This window comes from Castor canadensis, chromosome 5 (assembly GCF_047511655.1).
Source record: "Castor canadensis chromosome 5, mCasCan1.hap1v2, whole genome shotgun sequence".
NCBI lineage: Eukaryota > Metazoa > Chordata > Mammalia > Rodentia > Castoridae > Castor > Castor canadensis.
In genome coordinates, this window is record NC_133390.1 from 180,514,446 (window position 1) to 180,537,296 (window position 22,851).

Genomic DNA, 22,851 nt, shown 5'->3' on the forward strand with positions numbered 1-22,851 from the left:
AAATGGCTGCGACTGGGCGGGCGCTCCTGGCGTGCGGGCCGGGGACGGTCCTCCGGCGCAGGCCAGCGCGTCTGTGGACCTGGCAGGCGGGACCCCGGGAGGAAGGGCCGCTGCGGGCCCGGAGAGCAGTGTCCAGCGCCCGGCCGCGCTGTGCACCGAGGACGCGGCTGGATGTCGGCCAGCAACTCTGAACTAGGGCCGTGGTAAGAGGGCAGCGCCCACCCTGCGCGGAGCAGGCTCCAGGAGCCGAGCCGAAGCCTCCGGAAGCAGTTTTGTTACTTACTTCTTTTTTTTAGGTGGGGTGGGCGGTAATAAATTATCTAAACTGGTATCAGAAACACCTTCTCTCTAGAAATATTTCGGCTTACATTCCATCCCTCTTGTTTTTCTAACCACAAGACTGTTGTTGGACGTTTCGTTTCCAGTGGTTTTCTTCTCCTGGGTTTTTGTGGGTTTTTTGTTTGGGGGTTTTTTTTGTGGGGGAGGGGGGAAGCCCAGAAACGATTTCCACAGACAGAAGGACTTCCAGGCATTGGATGCGTGGATCGTCTTCCCTGCTGAGGACACACCGCCACAGTAAGCACAGGCCCCACCCAGCCCAGTGGGGGAGGTTGTTGACAGAGTAAATGACCTTTTTGACTGCCTTAAAATGGGCGGCTGGCTCTCAAAACAGAGTGTCACTGGGCTCCCGTGTGTGGTCCTCTCACAGCCAAGCTAATGGACTTGCTGATAACTGCGGCGCTGAACGCCCCGCCCCCCTCCTCTTTCTCTTGAAAACGGTGGATTTAACGAGCAGTGCACATTGGAACCCAGGAAAGGCGGCTTGCCATCCCTTTGAAAACGTGGGGAAATCCTACAACACACAGGCTGGGTGCGAGGAAGCACGGTTTGGGGGTCCTGGTCCGGGGGTGGGGGTGAGGGGGAGGCGCGGCTCCAAACTCCAAGGGGCACCTTAAGCTCAGCTCAGCTTTCCAGCATAAGCAGAAATTTGGAGTTATATATAAAATTTCTGAGTTTTGTTGTTGCTGTCCTGGGGGTCAAACTCAGGACCTCCTTATGCTAGGCAAGTTCTGAACCACTGAGCTACAGCCTCAGCCCCAAACCTCAGAATTTTGAAATGTTGATGACTAGTTAAGAGGATTTAACAGCCCTCCCCATGGTCCTGTGCACCAAAGGCCTCTGGGAGTGTGGGAGCCACAGCTATTTTGCATGCTAGGGGCAGTGGACACTGGCAGTTTTAGCCTTGGTCACCCTGGGGACTAGGACAAATTTTCTTCAACTGTCTCTGTATGATTTTTACTTGTTGCCACAGCAGTTACAACTTGAATAGTTTGAAATAAAGACTCCTGCCCAACATAAAAGAGAGAGGGGAAATTGAGTCAAGTTTAACACAGACACAGTTTGTAAAGATGGCCTCGCCGCAGGGCTGCAGGAGGCGGCAGCTTTCCAGGCCAGCAAGTTTGTGGGCTTTTAAATTTATTAAGCAGTGTGTTCTCTTCTCCAATAGAAATAGGCTGTGAGACACAGTTACATATAAGAATGAGCATAGTAAAAGTCAATGCTTTCTGTGCTGCTCCAGCACCAATATTGTTGTTACCTGTGCTCTTGTCTGTGTTTCCTCAGGTAGCACCTTATACTCTGCCCAAAATCCTTCACCATAAGACAGTTTTTTAAAAAGACATAAAGCTAGATGGCAGCTGGGAGCCTGGGGCTGGTTCCCAGATCCCAACTTCCTGGATGACCTCACCATCCCTGCGGGCAACCTTCCTCAGCTGTACAGACTGGGACATGTCCACAGCCAACCCGGAGCCACATCTGAGGAATTACCCCAGGAGCACAGAACTGCTGTGTAGACATAGTGCATGTTTTCTAGGCCTGTCATAACAAATTGTCACAAACTGCTTCAAAGAAAATAAAACAAAAAATATTCTCACAGTTCTAGAAGCCAGAAGCTTAAAATTAGTTGTGAGGCACAGTTCTCTGGGGGGCTGTAGAGGAGGAGCCTTCTTTGCCTCCAGCTTCTGGTGGCCCCAGGTGGCCCTTGCCTTGTGGCAGAATCACTCCCATCTCTGACTTTATCTAGCTTCTCCCTGTGTCTAGGTTCTCTCTTCTGTCTTGTTTTGAGACGGCATCTCACTATGTTACCCAGACTGGCTTTAAACTCTTGGGCTCAAGTGATGCTCTCAGCCTCCCAGTAGCTGGTACTTATAAGAAGACCAGTCCTTGGATTTGGGACCCCCTAAATCCAAAGTGATTTCAAAAGATGTTTAAAACTCATATCTGCAAAGACACTACCTCCAAATAAGGTTACTTCCTTATGTTTTGGGTGGATGTGAATCGGAGGAGGAGTCACTCAACCCTGTACAACAGATGACCGGTCTGTCCAGTTAGGGAGAAAACACGTTGAAGAGGTCAGAGGCGTGGTTGGCCTGAGCAGGAGACAAACCTGGTGGGACAGGAATAGGAGATGGCAGCATGCACCTTGAGGAGTATGGAACACGGTCCCCCAGACAAGACAGTCCCGTCTCTGCCCTGCTTCCCCAAGAAGGTGTCAGTGCTCAAACCTGCAGGGATCAACAGCCACCAGTGACAATCAGGACTGAGGCACCGACACGCCCTATGTGCCAGGCTGAGCCCTGGCAGGACAGAACTGAACCCTGAGAAGGGTAAGTCCATGGCCTGAGGTCTCGTTCTTGGTATGGGCAGAAAGCCTGGACCAGGCACCGACTGTGCCCAGGTGGTAGGGCTGACTGACCACTCTGTCCACATGCTTGACATAGTTAGACATCACTGCTTAGATGGCCTGTCACTAATTGTAGTCAGAAGCAAGCCCCCTCGCTCCTGAGATTGACCCAGACTGCCTGACTGAGCTGTCTGCAAGCTAGAGTGACTCATGGACAGCAGTCTTGGAAGACTCCAGTAAAGGGCTGGCCATAGCAGTGTCGATAGGTACAACACTCAAGAGCTTTTTCAGAGTTGTGGAGGGAGCCACCCTTTCCTAACACATCTGGCAAGTCCATCTTCCTGAATGGCTCTGCCTTCGCCAAGGGCCACAGGACTGGACTGGCCTCCACAAGAGAAGCTGGGGATCTCACCTCCTCACCTACCAAACAGTACAGTGTTGCTGGGCTCTGCTTCTAAGCATGGTGTCCATCAGGGGATCCCTTAGAATTTCTTGTCGCTTTGAAATGCCTTGCCCTCCTTCACACACAAGCTCAGTTTACAAGTCCAAATTCCAGTTCCTGAAATCACAGAGCTATCATTTGAATATTGAATATCACCAGAAGGTCTGTGTTAAAGGTCTGGTCCCCTGGATGTCAATATCGTTTGGAGGTTGGTGGGGCCTAGTGGGAGGTCCTCAGGCCATTGGGAATGTACCCTCAAAAAGAATTGTGGGATTGTGGGGCCCTGGTCCTTTTTCTTTTCCTCTGCCACAGGTTCCTGTCATGATGTGTTGCCTCACCACAGGCCCAAAGCAATTGTGGACCACAATAAACCTTTTCTCTTTATAAGCTAGTTGTCTCAGGTCTTTTGATATTGTAAAGATGTCATGTTTCCCAAATGATGCAAACCCCAGTAGTGCAAAGGAAAAAAACAAAAAAAAAGTAGATTAGGCCACCCACCTGCCTGAAAACCTTTAGTTTTGCCACTGGTAAAGTTACTTGAGTAAATATTACTACCTATTATTAAGATGAAATATATAAAGTTATTAGACACCACTAAGTGTTAACTAGAATATGAAACATGAAACTTAAAATAAGACCCTTGGGCTAGGTACCAGTGGCTCACACCTATAATCCTAGCTACTCAGGAGGCAGAGATCAGGAGGATTTCAGTTCAAAGCCAGCTGGGGCAAGTAGTTTAAGGGACCTATCTCGAAAATACCCAACACACACACACAAAAATGACTGGTGGAATGGCTCAAGTGGTAGAGTGGTAGCAAGTGTGAGGCCCACAGTTCAAACCCCAGTACCCAAAAAAATGACCCGTAAGCATGGTGACAAATACCTACAATCCTAGCTACCCAGGAGTTAGAGATGGGGAGGATCATGGTTAGAGGCCAGTCTGGGCAAAAAGTTCACAAGACCCCATTTCAATCTGTGAGTGAACTCATCTGTGATTCCAGCTACCAGGGGAGTATAAATAGGAGGACTGTGGTGCAGGCATAAACACAAGACCCTATTTGAAAAATACCTAAAGAAAAAATGGCTGGAAGTATGACTCCAGTGTGGAGCATCTGCAAACCCCAGTACCACCAAAAATAAACTAATAAAAAGGGCTGAGGGGTGTAGCTTAAGTGATAGAGTACTTGCCTTGCAAGGCCCTGGGTTCATTCCCAGCACCGGAAAAAATTTTAAAATATCAGTTTGTGTGCCATCCATGGCAAAGTGTTAACAATTATACTGAAAGATACCCATGCTGCATATACCTGGAAAATTTGCTTAAGAATTTTTTTCTCCTGTTATTGGTAGTTCTAAATGTCAGATATGTAAAAAGGTATATGATTGCCAGTGGAAAACTATGGGACAGAAACCAGGTATTGGCAGTTTTTCCACTTTCATTTGTGAATGAATTTTTAATATAAAAGCATTAATGAGAGCTGGTGGAGTGGCTCAAGTGGTAGAGTGACTGCCTAGCAAGCGTGAGACCCTGAGTTCAAACCCCAGTAGTGCAAAGGAAAAAACAAAAAGCATTAAGGTATGTGTAAATGTTTCAGTGAACAAGATTCAGCAGTTCAATTATTATTTATAATAATTGTAAATAAACCTGTTAAATGTTTCTGGTCCAAAAAAAAACCCTAATGACATTTAAGACTTATAGCCAGTGAGTTATAAAACATAATTGAGAGAAATTAGAGGAGAACAGAGGGTGTACTAAGTTGAAGAATGTGGAGTCGATATTGTAAAAATGCCATGTTTCCCAAATGATGCTAAATGAATTTGTAGGTTCTGATTATTTTGTTTTGTTGTTGCTGTTCACAAAAGTTGACAAGTTGGCTTCTGTTTCCAGTGTGGCAGGACCAGTTCCCACTGAACTAACCCTCCTTCTGCTAGCACCTTATACTCTGCACAAAACAATAGACCAGCACTTACCTGGAGTCACGAGAGCCTGAGCACAGGCAGGCATCCTAATGAGAAGCCAACCTGAAGAAGGGACAGGCTCCCTAGCCTGAGGTCAGGGCTTGGTCCAGCCAGCTGGGCAGATAAAACTCCAGGAAGAAACCTGAAGTGCCTCTGGCCTAAAAGAGCTGGCAGGCAGAGCAGGGCACTGACAACCTCTGAAAGACAAAGGGGCACCCTAGGAGGGAGAGGTCTCGAGAAGGGGAGATTTGAGTTATGTTTATGAATTTTGCCAAATCCCTGCTTGACCTCTGAACCACATACATAGGGCAGACTCCATGCAGCCTGGCGAAGAACAGACACATGAGATTTGAGCTGCTGTCCATTGGGCAGGGTTTTCAGTCTGAGTCGTACCAAGTCAACTGCCAACTAACAAAAAAGTCAACACTTTTAATATAAGAGAACCCAGGCCAGAGGCAGTGGGGCACACCTTAATCCCAACACTCAGGAGGTAGAGGCAGAAGGATCTCCAGTTCAAGGCTAGCTTGGACTACTTAGTGAAACCCTATCATCCCACCTACTTGGTACTTAGTAGGTAGAGATCAGGAGGATTCTTGGTTCAAGGCCAGCCCAGGTAAAAAGTTAGTGAGGCCTCCATCTCAACAAAAAAGCTGGGCATGGTTGTGTGTATCTGTCATCCCAGCTGCACAGGAGCCATAGGGAGAAGGATCACAGTCCAGGCTGACCCAGGTAAAAATGTGAGACTCTAAAAAATAACTAAAACAAAAAGGGCTGGAGGTGTGACTCAAGTGGTAGAGCACCTACCTAGCAAGTGCAAAGCCCTGAGAAACCCCAGTACCACCAAAAAAAACTCGGATTTCCCACAAACTGTCACAATATCCAAGATACAACCCAAAATATGTGAAAAGAAAATATTATACATTCCCAGAAGAGGACTGGAGATTGACCTGGAATCCATCCAGATGATGGATTTGCAAACAAGATTCTCAAAGCAGCTCGTGTGACTATAATCGCTAACGGGAAGAAGAATACACTTTTAACAAGTGAAAAGACTCAGAATCCCAGCGAGAGCTAGCAAGTATTTTATGTGGACATTCTGGAATGAATTAAAGTATCTTAAATGTAAAGTGAACTGAATAGGCCTAACAGAGGAGTAGACAAGAGAGGGAAGACTCAGTGAATTTGTCCAATCTGGAAAAGTAAAAAGAGCCTCGGCCATGGGACAATATCCCAATGTCTATTTGTGCATAATTGAAACTATAAGGAGAGAAAAATGGGGTGGTGAAAAGCATTTGAAAAAATAATGTGTAGAATTTTCTATATTTGGTTAGAGATACAAATTCACATATTTTAAGAAGTCCCATGGGGCTGGATGTGGTGTTACACACCTGTAATCCCAGCCACTCAGGAGGGGGGAGGTAGGAGGACCAAAACTTGATGCCAGCCTGAACAAAATGTTAGACTCTTTCTGAAAAACAAAAGCTGAAAGACTGGGGATGTACCTCAAGACAAGGTGAGGCTCTGGGTTCAATCCAAAGAATTTGAGGATGAGGTTCGTGCCTGTAATTTTAGCACTCAGGACACTGAGGCAGGAGGATTGGGAGTTTGAGGCCAGTCTGGGCTACACAGAGAGTTCATAGCTAGCCTGAGCTACGTAACTAGGACCTGTCTCAAAACAACAACAACAACCAAAAAAAAAACATTCCATGATCCCCACTAGGATAAACTGAGACGAACCCATATGTAGCTACATTCAAGTCAAATTTCTGAAAGCAAATATGAAAGTTAAAATCTTTAAAAATAACCATAGAAAAGCAGCACACTGCAAACAAGGGACGGATGACTGCCCACTGCTCCCTTCTCACTGGAAATATGGAAACCAGAGGGCAGCTTGGCCTCAGTGAGGTGTTGGAAGAAAGCCTGTCTACCAATTTGTAGACCGTCATGTCTTTCAAGAATGGGGTAAATAAAGACATTTTCATATAAAAGAAAATTAAGAGAATTCATGACCAGCAAGAACTGTATTGCAAGAAATACTAAAGGAAATTGTTCAGGCTGAAGAAAATGATCCCAGACAGAAATGTGATCATTAGGAAATAAAGAGCCTCAGAAATGGTAAGTAACAATCAGTCTCCAACACCCTTTTCTCTTACTCTCTTTAAAATGCGTATGTCTCTTTAAAGCAGTGTTATAACATGGAATTGTGGGGGATTACTATTTGTAGATGTAATACGGGGAACTAGAATAAAAATGTGCCCATGAGATCAAAGTGTTTCTACATGGTAAGTGGCTCTCAAAGAAGACTTAAAACGTCAAGAACCACCTGGGCGCTGGCGGCTCACGCCTGTAATCCTAGCTGCTCAGGAGGCAGAGATCAGGAGGATCGAGGTTCGAAGCCAGCCCAGGAAAATAGTTCCATGAGACCCTATCTTGAAAAAAATCACAAAAAAAAGGGCTGGTGGAGTGGTTCAAGGTGAAGGCCCTGAGTTCAAGCCCCAGTACTCCAAGAAAAAAAGAAAAAAAAGTCAAGGACCTATATTGTAATCCGCAAAGAAAGTACTAGAAAATGATGCATAAAAATCCAAGGGCCAGATGTGGTAGTGCCCTATAATCCCAGCACTCGGGAGATAGAGCCAGTAGGACGCTGAGATCAGGCTAGCCTGGGATGCATAGCAAGACACTGTCTCGAAATAAAACCAAAAACCCAAAAGACAAACTAAAATGGGCTACTAAAACTTTCTAAGAATGCAAAAGCAGGAAAAAGAGGAAATTTGAGAAGGAAAAACCTGGAAAACGATAGCCCAATGAGTCATTGTACTAAGCGTTCACGCAGAAGGCACATGCTGAAAGGATGGTCAGGAACAGAGAGCGAAGGCCCTTAAGGTGGAGTAGCTGTGCTCACGTTAGATGAACTGTCAGAAATCACCACAGTCACTGCATTATGGTAAAAAGGCGAGCTCATAAGATGAATGGAAAGCTGGTAAGTGCAAGGTAGCAAGATATAAAATCAACATAGAAAAATCATTAGCATTTCTATACACTAATGAGCAAACTGAAAAAGAATATATGAAAACAATTCCATTTACAATAGCCTCAAACAAAATCAAATACCTAGGTGTAAACCTAACAAAAGATGTGAACGACCTCTACAAGGAAAACTATACACTTCTGAAGAAAGAGATTGAGGAAGACTATAGAAAGTGGAGAGATCTCCCATGCTCATGGATTGGTAGAATCAACATAGTAAAAATGTCGATACTCCCTAAAGTAATCTACATGTTTAATGCAATTCCCATCAAAATCCCAATGACATTCATTAAAGAGATTGAAAAATCTACCGTGAAATTTATATGGAAACACAAGAGGCCACGAATAGCCAGGGCAATATTCAGTCAAAAGAACAATGCTGCAGGAATCACGATACCTGACTTCAAACTATATTACAAAGCAATAACAATAAAAACAGCATGGTACTGGCACAAAAACAGACATGAAGACCAGTGGAACAGAAGAGAGGACCCAGACACGAAGCCACACAACTATAACCAACTTGTCTTCCACAAAGGCACTGAAAATATACGATGGAGAAAAAGCAGCCTCTTCAACAAAAACTGCTGGGAAAACTGGTTAGCCGTCTGCAAAAAACTGAAACTAGATCCATGTATATCACCCTATACCAAGATTAACTCAAAATGGATCAAGGATCTTAATATCAGATCCCAAACTCTAAAGTTGATACAGGAAAGAGTAGGAAATACTCTGGAGTTAGTAGATATAGGTAAGAACTTTCTCAACGAAACCCCAGCAGCACAGCAACTAAGAGATAGCATAGATAAATGGGACCTCATAAAACTAAAAAGCTTCTGTTCATCAAAAGAAATGGTCTCTAAACTGAAGAGAACACCCACAGAGTGGAAGAAAATATTTGCCAGCTACACATCAGACAAAGGACTGATAACCAGAATATATAGGGAACTTAAAAAACTAAATTCTCCCAAAACTAATGAACCAATAAAGAAATGGGCAAGTGAACTAAACAGAACTTTCTCAAAAGAAGAAATTCAATGGCCAAAAAACACATAAAAAAATGCTGACCATCTCTAGCAATAAAGGAAATGCAAATTAAAACCACACTAAGATTCCACCTCACCCCTGTTAGAATAGCCATCATCAGCAACACCACCAACAACAGGTGTTGGCGAGGATGCGGGGAGGGGGGGGGGGAAGGAACCCTCTTACACTGTTGGTGGGAATGTAAACTAGTACAACCACACTGGAAAAAAATTTGGAGGCTACTTAAAAAGCTAGACATCGATCTACCATTTGATCCAGCAATACCACTCTTGGGGATATACCCAAAAGACTGTTACTCCAGAGGCACCTGCACATCCATGTTTATTGCGGCACTATTCACAATAGCCAAGTCATGGAAACAGCCAAGATGCCCCACTACTGATGAATGGATTAAGAAAATGTGGTATCTATACACAATGGAATTTTATGCAGCCATGAAGAAGAACAAAATGTTATAATTCGCTGGTAAATGGATGGAATTGGAGAACATCATTCTGAGTGACCAAAAATCATATGTTCTCCCTCATATGTGGACATTAGATCAAGGGCAAACACAACAATGGGATTGGACTTTGCGCACATGATCAAAGCAAGAGCACACAAGGGAGGGGTGAGGATAGGTAAGACACCTAAAAAATTAGCTAGCATTTGTTGCCCTTAATGCAGAGAAACTAAAGCAGATACCTTAAAAGCAACTGAGGCCAATAGGAAAAGGGGACCAGGAACTAGAGAAAAAGTGAGATCAAAAAGAATTAACCTAGAAGATAACACCCACGCACAGGAAATCAATGTGAGTCAATGCCCTGTATAGCTATCCTTATCTCAACCAGCAAAAACCCTTGTTCCTTCCTATTATTGCTTATACTCTCTCTTCAACAAAATTAGAAATAAGGGCAAAATAGTTTCTGCCGGGTATCGAGGGGGTGTGGGGGAAGAGGGAGGGGGCAGAGAGGGTGGTAAGGGAGGGGGTGGGGGCAGGGGGGAGAAATGACCCAAGCCTTGTATGCACATATGAATAATAAAAGAAAAAAAATGCATACAAATATTCTCAAGTGACATCGAGCTCACTTAAAAAAAATTTGGAAGATGCAACAAAAGCATGCATAGAAAGAATTTTAATTTAAAATTCTTACAGTTAGAAATTACTAGATAGTTCTAAAATGCGTGTGAAATGCAAAAGATCAAATATAACCAAATTCATCTCCCACAAAGTTGAAGTACTGACCTTACCAGATATCACAGCAGTGTGGAATTCAGATGCTATGGGATTGGTGCAAGAATAGATAAATTGCCCAGTGGAATAGAACACAAAGTCCAGGAAAAGACAAGTATATTCAGCCAGCCTACTTGTGGCAAACTGCCAGTGCCTTGCAGTATGGATATAACTGGTACTAGACCCTGGTGAATTGACTCACACCTGTAATCCCAGCTACTCAGGAGGCAGAGAACAGGAGGATCGTGGTTTGAGGCCAGCCCCAGGCAACTAGTTCCCAAAACCCTATCTTGAAAAAAAATCATAAAAAAGGCTAGTGGGGTGACTCAAGTGGTAAGAGCACCTGCCTAGCAAGCATGAGGCCCTGAGTTCAAACCCCAATTATGTGGCATAGAGCTCACCAGTCAAACCCAAGTACCACCCAAAAAAAAAAACCTCACCGTGCATGGTGGTGATGGTGGTGGTGCATGCCTGCAATCCTAGCACTCAGGAGGCTGAAGCAGGAAGATGGGAAGGCTTGCAACTGAGGCCTCCAGAAAATAGTAGAATGTGGAAAAAACCCAAGTTCCAGAATTCCCAGCAGCAATCTTCTCTTGTCAACATTCTTTTCTGTTTCAATTATGGTTTTAAAAAGGGAAAAAACCCATAAAATTGACCATCTTGGCCATTGTGGTCCAGTAGTGTTGGTGTATTCACACAGCTGTGTAACCAGTCTCCAGAACTCTTCATCTTGCAATGTGAAACTCCATATTCGTTGAGATCCAACTCCCTAGGTTGGGCTGTGACTCAAGGTAGAGCACCTGCCTGGCAAGTACAAGGCTCTGAGTTCAAACTCCAGTACTGTCACGAAAAATAAGAAAAAAGATCCAACTCTCCCAGCCAGGCACAGTAGCACACATCTGTAATCCTATCACTTGGGAGATGGAGCCAGGAGGATGGTGAGTTCAAGGCCAGCCAATGCTACTTAGCAAGATCCTATCTCAAACAAAACAAAACAAAACAAAAAAACTGAGCTAGGGATATAGCTCAGTGGTAGAGTGCTACCAAGCGTACACAAAGCCCTGGGTTCCATCCCCAGCACCTAAAATGAAGAGAAAAAACAAACCTCTGCAGTCCCTGGTAACCACCATTCTACTTTCTCTTTCTTTTTTGGGGGGGTGTTGGTGGTACTGGGGTTTGAACTCAGGGCTTCACACTTGCAAAGCAGGCACTCTGATGCTTAAGCCACACCTCCAGTCCATCTTTCTCTGGTTAGTTTAAAGTAGGGGTTTTGTGAACTATTTGCCCAGGCTGGCTTCAAACCACAATCCTCCCGATCTCAGCCTCCCAAGCAACTGGGCTTACAGGCATGAGCCGCCAGCACCCAGCTCCATTCTGCATCTGTTTCTTTTATTTTTATGTTTGTACTTTGGTTTCTATAAATTTGACTACATTAGATAAATCATTTATACTGATTTATAGAGCATTTGTCTTTTGTGACTGGCTTATTTCATTTAGCATGATGCCCTAAAAGTTCATCCATATTGGTAGCATGTCAGAAATTCTTTCCTTTTTAAGACTGACTAATATTCCATTGTGTGTATATGGGACACACACAGTGTTTTCGTTATCTGTTCATTCATGGAGGGACCATCAGGTTGCTTTTACCTCCTAAGTATTACAAATGCCGCTGCTGTAAACACAGGTATGTGAATATCTCTTCAAGACCCTGATTTCAGTTTTTTGGATAGATAGCCAAAAGTGGGCTCATCAAAGTTCCTAAGCTCCTTGTGGGTTTACCACCTTGAGTAAACTGGGAGGTGGGTGTGGTACATGTTTAATAGCTGCCTACCTATTTGCCCATTTCCTGGATATCCATGGTCCTGCTTAGGTACTTTCAAGCCCACCACGGACCACTGTCAATCATGGAACTGGGGAGAGAGGCGTGAGGTTGGTTCTTGCGAGTCAGAGGCAGTGTGTGTGCACTGAATTTGCCCTCCTTCTTGAAGCTTCTCGCCACCTGCAAGCACACATGGAAGTCTAGGTAGGGGTAACTTCTCTCCCATCCGCGTGGAGGGGCTTGGTGGGGGGTAGCTGGGACCAGCTCTAGAATTTGCAGGGTCTGGCGCAAAGTGGAAATGTGAGGTCCTGGGGAGGAGGGTTGAGGTAGTGTCCCCAGAGAGATCCGTCCAGGGAGCAGGCAGTGGGGAGTTGGCACATGATGGGGACAGAGCTTCAGTTTTTACAAGACGAGAAGAGTTCTGAGGCAGGTGATGGCAATGACTGTACAATCTTATGAATGTACTAAGCATCACGAATGCCACCAAGCTACACACTTGAAAATGCCAAACGCCTGTTCAGAGAGAAATGTCGGCAAGGACCCAGAGAACCACTGCACACTGTGGGTGGGATGTGAATTAGCACAGTCCTTGAAGACACTAGAATGACCGTGTGATCCAGTCACCCCTATGGTCATATATGCTAGGGGTCATTTATGCCATGTTGGAGAGTGCCCGAACTGTTACTCACAATAGGCAAGACGTAGAAGCAACTTAAGTGTCCATCAATGGATGTGTGGATTTTTTAAAATGTGGTAGGCTGCAGGTGTGACTCAAGTGGCAGAGCACTTGCCTAGCAGGCATGAGACCCTGAGTTCAAACCCCAGTACTGCCAAAAAATTAAATTAAATTTTAATCTCAGTGTGTGTCCACAGTGGAATACTATTCAGCCCTAAGAAATATGGAAATTCTGTCACCATGACAACATAGATGAACCTGACGAACGCCGTGCTAGGTTAAAACAAGCCAGGCACAGAAAGAGGAATGCCACACGATCTCTCACTTAATCATGGAATCCCAATGACATCACAAGAGTACAGTGATGGCTGCTTGAGACCAGGGAGGAAAGGGCCGGCCAGGAAGGAGGGGATGTCAGTCAAGGGAGGGATAAATTCAGGTGCTCAGAACATTGACTACAGTTAGTAACAATGCACTGTATATTTCAAAATTACCAGAATTGGGATTTTAAATGTTCTTATTACAGAGAAAGGTAAGAATGTTTAGCCTGATGTAATCTTTCTATAAGGAATGCATGTGTTGTAAGTCCATAAGTGTGTACAATCGTAATTTGTCAAACACACAATAAAATTTCAAATGGTTAATGGCAGTTATTTTTGTATGTGGCATTGAGGATGGAACCCAGGGCATTGCACGTGCTAGACCAGCGCTCCACCACTAAGCTCCATCCCAACCCTAAGACGAAAATGTTATGTATATTTAAGCATGATTTTTTAAATTAGGAAATAAATACTAAGTACCAAAGCAAAATAAGCCAGTCATAAAAAGACAAATACCATATGATTCCACTTAAATAAGATATTTAAAGTCAAATTTCTACAATAAAAAAAAAGAAGCAGGGTGCCAGTGGCTCACGCCTGTAATCCCAGCTACTCAGGAGGCAGAGACCAGGAGGACTGTGGTTCAAATCCATCCCGGGCAAATAGTTTATGAGAACCTATCTCGAAAAAACCCATCACAAAAAGGGGCTGGTGGAGTGGCTCAAGGTGAAGGCCCAGAGTTCAAACCGCAGTTTGGTGGTTTCCAGGGCCTGAGAGAGGGAAGAAGAAGGAGTTGGTTTAATTAATAGGTATGGGCTTCGGTTTTGCAAAAATACAGAAATGTATAATACATATACATACACATGTACACACACGCATGTACACGTACACACTAGTCCTAACTCCACTATCTGCAGTGTGATCTTATTTGGAAATAGGGTCTTTATAGATGTGTTTAAATTAAGAATCTTGAGGTGAGATCATTCTGGACTTAGCATAGGCCCTAAATCCAGTGATGGGTGTCCTTATGAGAAAAAGCAGAAGCTTAACACACACCTCAAGGAGGATCCCTACCCGAAGATGTGAGGGGTGTTGTTTCCATCAGACACAGAATGCCAGCCACCTCCAGCAGCTGGAGACACCTTGGGGACAGATTCTCCTTCAGAACCTCTAGAAGGTATCAACACCTCAACTTTGGACTTCTGGCCTCCAGAACTGGGGTTTGAACTCAGGGCCTCACGCACTCTTACCACTTGACCCACTCCACTTGCCCAGGTTTCTTTTTTATTTTCTCTCTCTCCTTTTATTTTACTGTTTTTACATTTACTTACATGTGTATACATTGTTTGTGCCACCTCCCCCACAACCCTCCCACCCCCCAAGTTTCTTTTTTTAATGTTGAAGTTTTTATTAGTAAATATGTAAGTATTGTACAATATATGAAATGTAAGTAAATATTGACTGTCACTCGGACATTTTTGTGTGCCTCTTCAAATTCTCTTGGCCACACCTTTGATTCCAGTGACAGCTGCACCAGCCCACCATATAAGACATCAGTCATCTCTACACAGCTGCAGCCTGGCAGCCCTGCTCCCTGACTTCCTGTCCTGGGGACTCTCATATCACCCAACCCACAACCAGAAAGCAGTTCATGTCCGCAAAGGATAACAGGAATTTTTGACCAGTGGGAGTTGGGAGCCCATGAATGACGCTTCAGTCTGAAGCGTTAGGGCCACTTATCCACAGGGCCCAACAAACCGCAGACCTGGTCACCTCCACTAGTGGCTAACTCAACATTCCTCTGCGCTGGCCTTCTTCCTCACGGTCCACGCCACCATGTGTCAGTCATAACCTGGCTTGTACACCTCTGGCTCAGGTCCCGCTCTCTGGGGAGCCCAGACTAATGCAGTGCTGGGTAAAGTGTGGATAGTGACTAACTTGCTGAAGGGGACAGCATCAAGGAGTAAGCCCAGTCTGAACTCTTCTACAATAAAGGCAGGAAGTGGGTGTATCAGTCAGGGTTCTTTAGAGAAGCAGAACAATTATGCAGCTGTGCTCCACACAGCAGCGAGGGTGTGTTCTGAGAAGTGCATTCTTCGGGCAGGTTTGTCATGATGTGGACATAATTGCATGCACTTACACCAGCCTACATTCTGTAGCAGTCACACACCCAGATGACATGGTATACATGTGAAACAGCTGGGGTCGTAGTGCACGAAACAACCCAAGATTAAACAGAGTCCGTCAGGAGCCGTGGTGCACACTTGGAGGGCAAGGCTGCTGCTGGCGGTCTGGGGTTTGAACTCAGGACCTACACCTCGAGTCACCCTTACCAGCCCTTTCTCTGTGTGTGTGTGTGTGTGTGTGTGTGTGTGTGTATGTGTGTGATGGGTTTTTTTAGATAGGGTCTTGAGAACTATTTGCCCTGATCTCTGCCTCCTGAGTAGCTAATCTCACAGGCGTGAGCCACTGGTGCCTGGCCCCACAAAGCCCTTTGAAAGATGTTCTCATTCGCTTTGGTCAAAGTATTTCATGATTGAGCTGAGGCTTGGTGACAGAAACCTGAGCCCAGCACTGGTGTGTGTGTATAGGGGATGGAGGGGCAGCAGCAGGATCACGAGTTTGAGGTGAGCTTGAACTGTATAGTGAGACCCTATCTCAAAAAAAAAAAAAAAAGGAATTCAATGGTGCTGGAGGCGTGGCTCAAGCAGCTGTGAAAGCATGAAGCCTTGACACTGGATTCTAGATACATGTTGAAAGTGGCGGGGGGCGACAATAGGATTTCCTGGCTACAATGTGAGAGAAAGGGAAAATCGTGGAGTCAGATCAGGATCCTCATCTGTGGGTAGCTCGCCTGCACCTCACCACTGGTGGATGGAAGCCTACAGCCCATGAGCAGTGAGGGGCAGCCACACACAGAAGAAAGCACCACATGGTGAAAACCCACAGGCCAGGGTCACAGGGCCAGGCTGGGGCTGGGTGCTAAGCCCCAGGAGGAACCCATAGAGGACCCAGACACGGGGTGGCAAGGAGAAGGAACTAGGAGCCCGGGCTCCTCCCCCGACAGGACAGCTTATGGGGCTTAACCTGCTGGAGGTCAACTGCGACCTTGACCAGCACATCTGTCAGGAGGAAGGCCACTGGGCAGAATGGAGATGGGGGGCAGTCAGGGAAGAGAGCATTGTAGATTCAGGGTATCACTGCAAAGGGAGCAAGGCATTGGAGTGAGCTATCCAGAGGCTTGGGGGTCAGAGCAGACAAAACCCAGGAGGACAGGACGGGGGGAGCTGAGGATTCAGGAGAGAGGGGAGTCAGCAGAGGGGGAGGGAGTCTCCAGGGGAGAGGATGGAAGGGGCAGAGGATTGGCTTAGGCAGGTGCATATTTAGTACAGGAGAGATGGAGTCACTTATTCAGGCTCAACTTTTTACATCCTGACTGCAGCAAAGTGCTTTGGAACAAAACCAAAGGCAGTAAACATGGTGAAGTCACCCTGTGCGTGCAAGAGGAAATTCTCTCAGAGTTCCTGAGAAACACAGGTCACCATGGGTGCCAGGCAGGCAAGCCTTCCTGGAAGAGGCAGACCTCAGCTAGTGACCTAGAGAAGAGGGACTGGCGTTGCAGGTGGGACCACAGGCTGAGCAAAGGCCCTGGTAGAGAGTGATGGGGAGTGGACAGCCAGTTTGGGGATGAGCCTAGGTCTGCAGGTGGCCTACAGAGCTGAGCCAAGGTAGCCCAGTGCTTCTCCTCAGGCCCAGAGGGCAAATCACTGTGCACTCAGGAGGAAAGGGGGCTGCCCAACCACCACCCTGGGCCAAGAGAGCAGGACTAGGAGACCTCTCACCTAAGGTGCCCAGCTGCTTCCTGTGGAAGACTCTTCCATGTCAGCTGTACCCACTGAGGAGTGACAGCCCAGTCCTGGGGCTGCAGAACAATTATCGCAAACACAGTGCTGTGAAAGACTCATTTGTTAGACTCCCTGATCTGGGAGTCAGGAATTCACCTGGGTCCAGTGAGCACAGCTTGTCTGTTTCGTCTCACCTGGGGCCACAACCTGGCTCCAGGCCTGGGTCTGGAACCTTCTGAAGTCTCACCATTTATGAGTCTGCTGACTGACACTGGTGTTGGCCTCAGTCTTTCTTCACACAGGCTTCCTGTGTGGGCTGGGTCTGGCCTCTGACTGCGTGCTTGGTGCCTGGGTTCTGAGGGCAAGTGTCCCCAGAGAGAAGTCCTGCCCCTTGTCCCTGCTCCTTCCTCAGGGGAGCAGATGGAGTGGTGCCCCCCCATCCCACTTCTGCCATCTCCCCTTGCTGCATTGATGCTACCCCCTGATAACCAGATGCTTATGTGTCCGGATGTGAACGTTCACCTCCATCACCAGCCGTGCGTGAGTCACTGTTGGTCCCCAGTGCATGGTGCGTGGCACAGTGCCTGGTACATGGTAGGCAGTAACACCTGTGAATGGATACAGCTGAGAATGGGCCACACGAGTGGGTGCGTGGGCAGGTGACTGGGTGGATGGATGACTGAATGAATGTACAGACAGACAGATGGGCGGGCTGCTGGATGAACGTCAGTTCAGCCTTAGCTTCCCAGGACCAGATTGTGTCCCACTTCGAAAACCTCTCTTCTGTTTCGCGTTGCTTTCTTCATTCTTTTTGTTCTCCAGGAGCTCTTGCTTTTACCCTTTATTTTACAATATAATCACAAATGACTTCGGTTGTTATTTACATTTTTCCTGTTTGAGCTGGCGAATGCTGCAGGCTTACCTCCACCAGCAAGGTAGCTCAGGTGCCTGGGGGCCACTGTGCACTGCACAACATTGCCATCAGAAAGGCAGCACCGTATCATTGAGCCTTCTTGAGTATCCAGCCTTGTCTGCTGCCCATTGTAGAAACTGTTCCCACCTCGTCTTCAGACATAGCAGCCTTTCAAATCCTTCAAAGCTCCCCATGCCCTGTGGCCAGCTTTGCCTTGGCCACCTGTGTTGTTCTCCTGCACCCCAGCCTCTCCAGCCTCACTTTCACGCTGCACTCGCTTCCCTCCTGCCACTCCAGCCGCTGGCCTTTTGGTCTTCCAGAGAAGCTATCTCCCTTCTGCCTTTGCACCTGCACTTCCATGTCTCAGCCCAGTTAATCTCCATGCATCTGTTAGCTCAGGGTTCAGCTATCACCTTCTCGGGGTCCCCCCAGTCAGGACCAGGCCCCAGGTTTGTTCTCCTAGCCTTCTTTACTCCTGCCTGACACCGTGCTATTAGTCACCTGGGTGATCGGCTGGTCACCACCTCCCCTCCCTTGACTGGATGCTCCATGAGGGCAGCCCCAGCCTGGTTTCCCTCACCATGTAACACCTGGGTCAGAGGAGATCGGCAAGCCCCAGAAAAGGGGCTCCTGGAAGGGAGAGCAGTGTTGGCTGGACTCTACTGCTGCCTGACTGTCCCGAGAGGAGGGGCACTGGGCTGTTCCCACACATGTTGACTCCTGCCTGGGGTCAGGGTCAGGGTCAGGTCAGCTTCTGACTCTGATTTGGCTTCTGAGGGCAACAGTGCCCAATTGCAGGCACAGAACTGAGCAGTACCGCAGAACTCTACCTCCTGAGCAGCATCTGGGGGCTTCTGGCTGGGCACTGGTGGCTGAGCACCCAGCCTGCCACATGCGGACAAGCAAGGGCCAGTCTCCTGGGTGGGGGCCGTGGGGTCAGGAAGTCTGCAAGGAGTCCTGCTGAGGGAGGGAGGAGGGAGGAGGGGGGAAAGGGGGGAAGGGAGGAAGGAGGGAAGGAGGGAAGGAGGGAGGGAGAAAGGGAGAAAGGGAGTCCCTATAGACTTTTCTGGAAATGCCAGAGCATGTTGAGTCCCACGGTCAAGCCACAGCTTGGACTTGCAGGCATGCTGGGCCCTGGATGCTCGGCAGAAGCACTGCTCCAGTGAGAGAAGTGGTGGCCCAGGTGGGGAAGGGAGGGCGGCAACCTGCAGTTAGCAATACTTCTCACATGACACCAAAAACCCGGCAGTAAACAGTAAAAGGGAGCTGGATGCCATGGCTCACATCTATAATTCCAACTAGTCAGGAGGTGGAGGTCAGGAGGACAGAGGTTCGAAGCCAGCCCAGGCAATAAGTTAGCAAGATCCTCAATCCCAACAAATAAACCAGGTGTGTTGGGGCATTTTTATAATCCCAGCCATGCAAGAGGTCATATAGGTAGGAGGAGTGCAGTCTGAGGCTAGCCCCAGGCAAAAGCATGAGACCTTATCAGGAAAAACAACTGAAGCAAAAAAAAAGGGCTGGTTGTTACAGCACCTGCCTAGCAAGTTTGAGACCCTGAGTTCAAACCCCCGTACTACCAAAAGAAAAGAAGAAAGGAAGAAAAGAAAAAAAGAAGCCAGGTGCCAGCGGCTCACGCCCGCAGTCCTAGTTACTCAGGAGGCAGAGATCAGGAGGATCGCGGTTCAAAGCCAGCCCGGGCAAATAGCCTGCAAGATCCTATCTCGAAAAACCCCTATCACAAAAAAGGGCTGGTGGAGTGGCTCAAGTGGTAGAGCGCTGGCCTAGCAAATGTTGAGGCCTGAGTTCAAACCCCAGTACCACAAAAAGAAAAAGGGCAAATCTGGAATAGCTATTTCTCCAAAAAATATGTACATCACCAATAAGGATGTGTGTGGAGGCAAGTCCCCATTAGGGACTACTGAAATCACCAGGTGAGAACTCTCACATCCACTGGACTGCTGCAAGCAAAACAGACAGATGAAATAAGTGTTGGTGAAGATGTGGAAAATGGTGGGGTCAAATGGAACAGCCAGTTTGGAAAATAGGCTGGTGTTTCTTGTTTTTGTTCTTCATAGCTAAGGCATGAAAACAACTCAGATGTGAATGGAGAAATCAAATTTACCCACATGATGGAATATCATTCAGCACCACAAAGGAATGAATTTCTGATACATGGTACAACATGAAATAGCCTAGAAAACATTACCCTGTATGAAAGAGGCCAAAGACAAAGACCAGGTCTTACAAGATTCCCTCCCTCTGAAATGTCCAGAAGAGGCAAATCCACGGAGAGAGAAGGTAGGTTAGTGGCTGCCTAAAGCTGGAGGATGGGAATTCGAGGGAAACAGAGTGACTGCTAGTGGGTGCTGTGTTTCTTGGGGAGGGCAGGGAGTGGCTAAAGTGCTCTACAGCTGATGTATTGACAGATGCGCAACTCTGAAAATACGCTAAACACCGTTGAGTCATACTCCTTAAATGGGCGAATTATAGGGCATTTGAGTTAAATGCTAATAAAGTCATATTTTTTAAGACATGAAGGAGCAGCACTAGTTTGTGAAGAGGTGCTGCTTACCTGTGCGTAGAGGCGGTGGAATAGGGCCCCTCTCCCCAGGCTCCAGGAGGACAGGGGCTGTCTTACCATCCATCATATCCCACAGCCAGCAGGTCACCTACCAGGCTTATGGAGCAGGTGCATTCCCATCTGAGGTGTGCAAAGGGATGGTTGTGGTGGGGAGGGGTGCGTTTCCTGTCTTGGCAGAGTTTGAGGCTGGAGGCAACCCTGGGCGCAAGGAGGGGTTGAGGGCGTGGGGAGGTATCTCCTCTCCATGCCTGGGGTTCGGCTTCTCTAGTCTTCCTGCCCTAGAGGCTGGGCAGGAGGACTGTAGGGGTTGTCCCATGAGCCTCTTCAGCTGGCAACAAGTGGCAGAATCCAACCCAGCAGGCAGGTTCTTCATGGGCTTGTGTAAGTCAAAGCATGGAAGGTCCAGCGGCCTCTGGGAGTCCACCTCTGACTGCTTAGTGACTGCATCCCAGGCAGGACTCGCTTCTATAAAGGTTCTTAGAAACCACTTTTGCTAAGCGCACTGACTCCTCAGTGGGCCCACAAGGTAAGTAGAGGTTGGATAAGGGCCTGCACCCCTGCCTTCATTTTCCGTCTTTGGGTCAGGTTCCTGCTTGACTGCATGTTGGCGTGTTAATCACTTGTCTAAAAACCAGTGATACCCCACTTACCACTTATCTCATCCCCCTTCAATGCTAAAGGAACCGAGGTAAGAGTAACTGATGCATCTCACTGTCAGCATATAGAACGTCCTGTGCCAGACCTAAAAATCTTCAGTCATTGTCCTAAACCTGCAGTCACCTTGCATTCCAGAAACAGCAGGTCCTGCAGACATGTCACCCTATGATGAGATCACCCCTAAGCAGAAGCAATGACCTCATGGGAACCGACTGTCCCCTCAAGCAATAAGGACTTCTTTGGGCCTCCATGCAGGACCAGAACTGAGATAATGATTGACCAGACCACACTTTGCCTGGATTGTCCCTAGCCCAATTTGTCTTCCATTTAAATCTAAGGCTCATGTCAGTACCAGGAGATGGGCTGAAATGCCTACCCAATCTCCCCAAGCACAGCAGCCATGCTGAAGAAATCCTTTCCTGCCTTTCACCATTACTTCCATTTGCTTTCTTGGGGTGAGTGGCTGCGCCTGACATGTTGGACCCTCTGGAGTCGGGTCTCTGGCCTAGGACCCTAGTTGTACACTCACCGGTAGCACCATGTTCACCTGTACAGTCACCTGGGAAGGAGAGACAAGATAACACATGGGGAAGCAAAAGTCCTGGGCCTTTCTTCCATTGGCCAGCCAGGACCATATGATCACACCCAAGTCAATGGCTGGAACTTGCACATCCTGGGTGTAGGATGGGTGAATTCTGTTGGCTGTCCTTCTCATCCCACCCTCAGACAGTGTCCAACTCCCCCAGATCACGAAGTTTATAGGGGACCAGGGCTGCAGTCCAATTCTGGGGGCTGGGATAATGGGGATGGTGGGGGATAGGGGGAAGTGGGGTGTGTGTAGCAAGCCTGAAAGGAAATTCAGCATTTTCAGTAGGGATGCTTTAAGTCTGGGGGTTTGGCTCCAGCACTGACAGCCCCTCGGTCCAGCTCCAGAGAAAGATTTGTCACAAGGACCCAAATCGCCAGCTGCCTGCCAGCTCACCAGGTCTACATCACAGCCTATGGTTACACACACACACATACTTGCCCACTCCTTCTTCCTCCTTTTCTCCTCTCAAAGGTGTGACTTCCCAGGAAAACTCTGGCCACCTCAGTATCTGCTTCCTGTAGAGCCCAACATGTTGGGAGTAGGGATGAAGAAGCCCAAGAAAGCAGGAAATACGGTGGGCTTACAGATCCGATCACTCACCCCTCAATCCGTGAGGACCCCATTCCTAGTTCCAAGCTGTGTCCCGGCCTGGTAGCTAACACTTTCCCTAGGAATGAGTCGTTGCAGGGGAGGGACTGGCAGAGGGGACCATCTCTCTGGCAAGCCCAGCACCAACCTGAGGTGCTGAAGTGTGTGGAAGGGCATTGAGCGCATGTTAACTGAGTGCACTGACGTTAATGGATAAAGCCAAGCTAAGGGTAACTGATGTGAGCAATTGAAAACAGTGCAGCAGCTTCAAAGCCCTCATTTCAGGCAGAGAGCTCAAGTTCGAACCCAGATTTCACAGCCAGAGTGGGTGGACTTCAAAGAACACCCAGCTCAGTCATGGCTGTTTAGGCCAAGGTCGGGCCCCTCTATAAAGGGCGGGGCCTGAGTTTGTAGTCTGAACTTCACAAACCCCCAAACCACATGAGCTGCAGAAGTAGCCCCCTCTGTCCGTGCTGGCCCACTCCCCGGGGG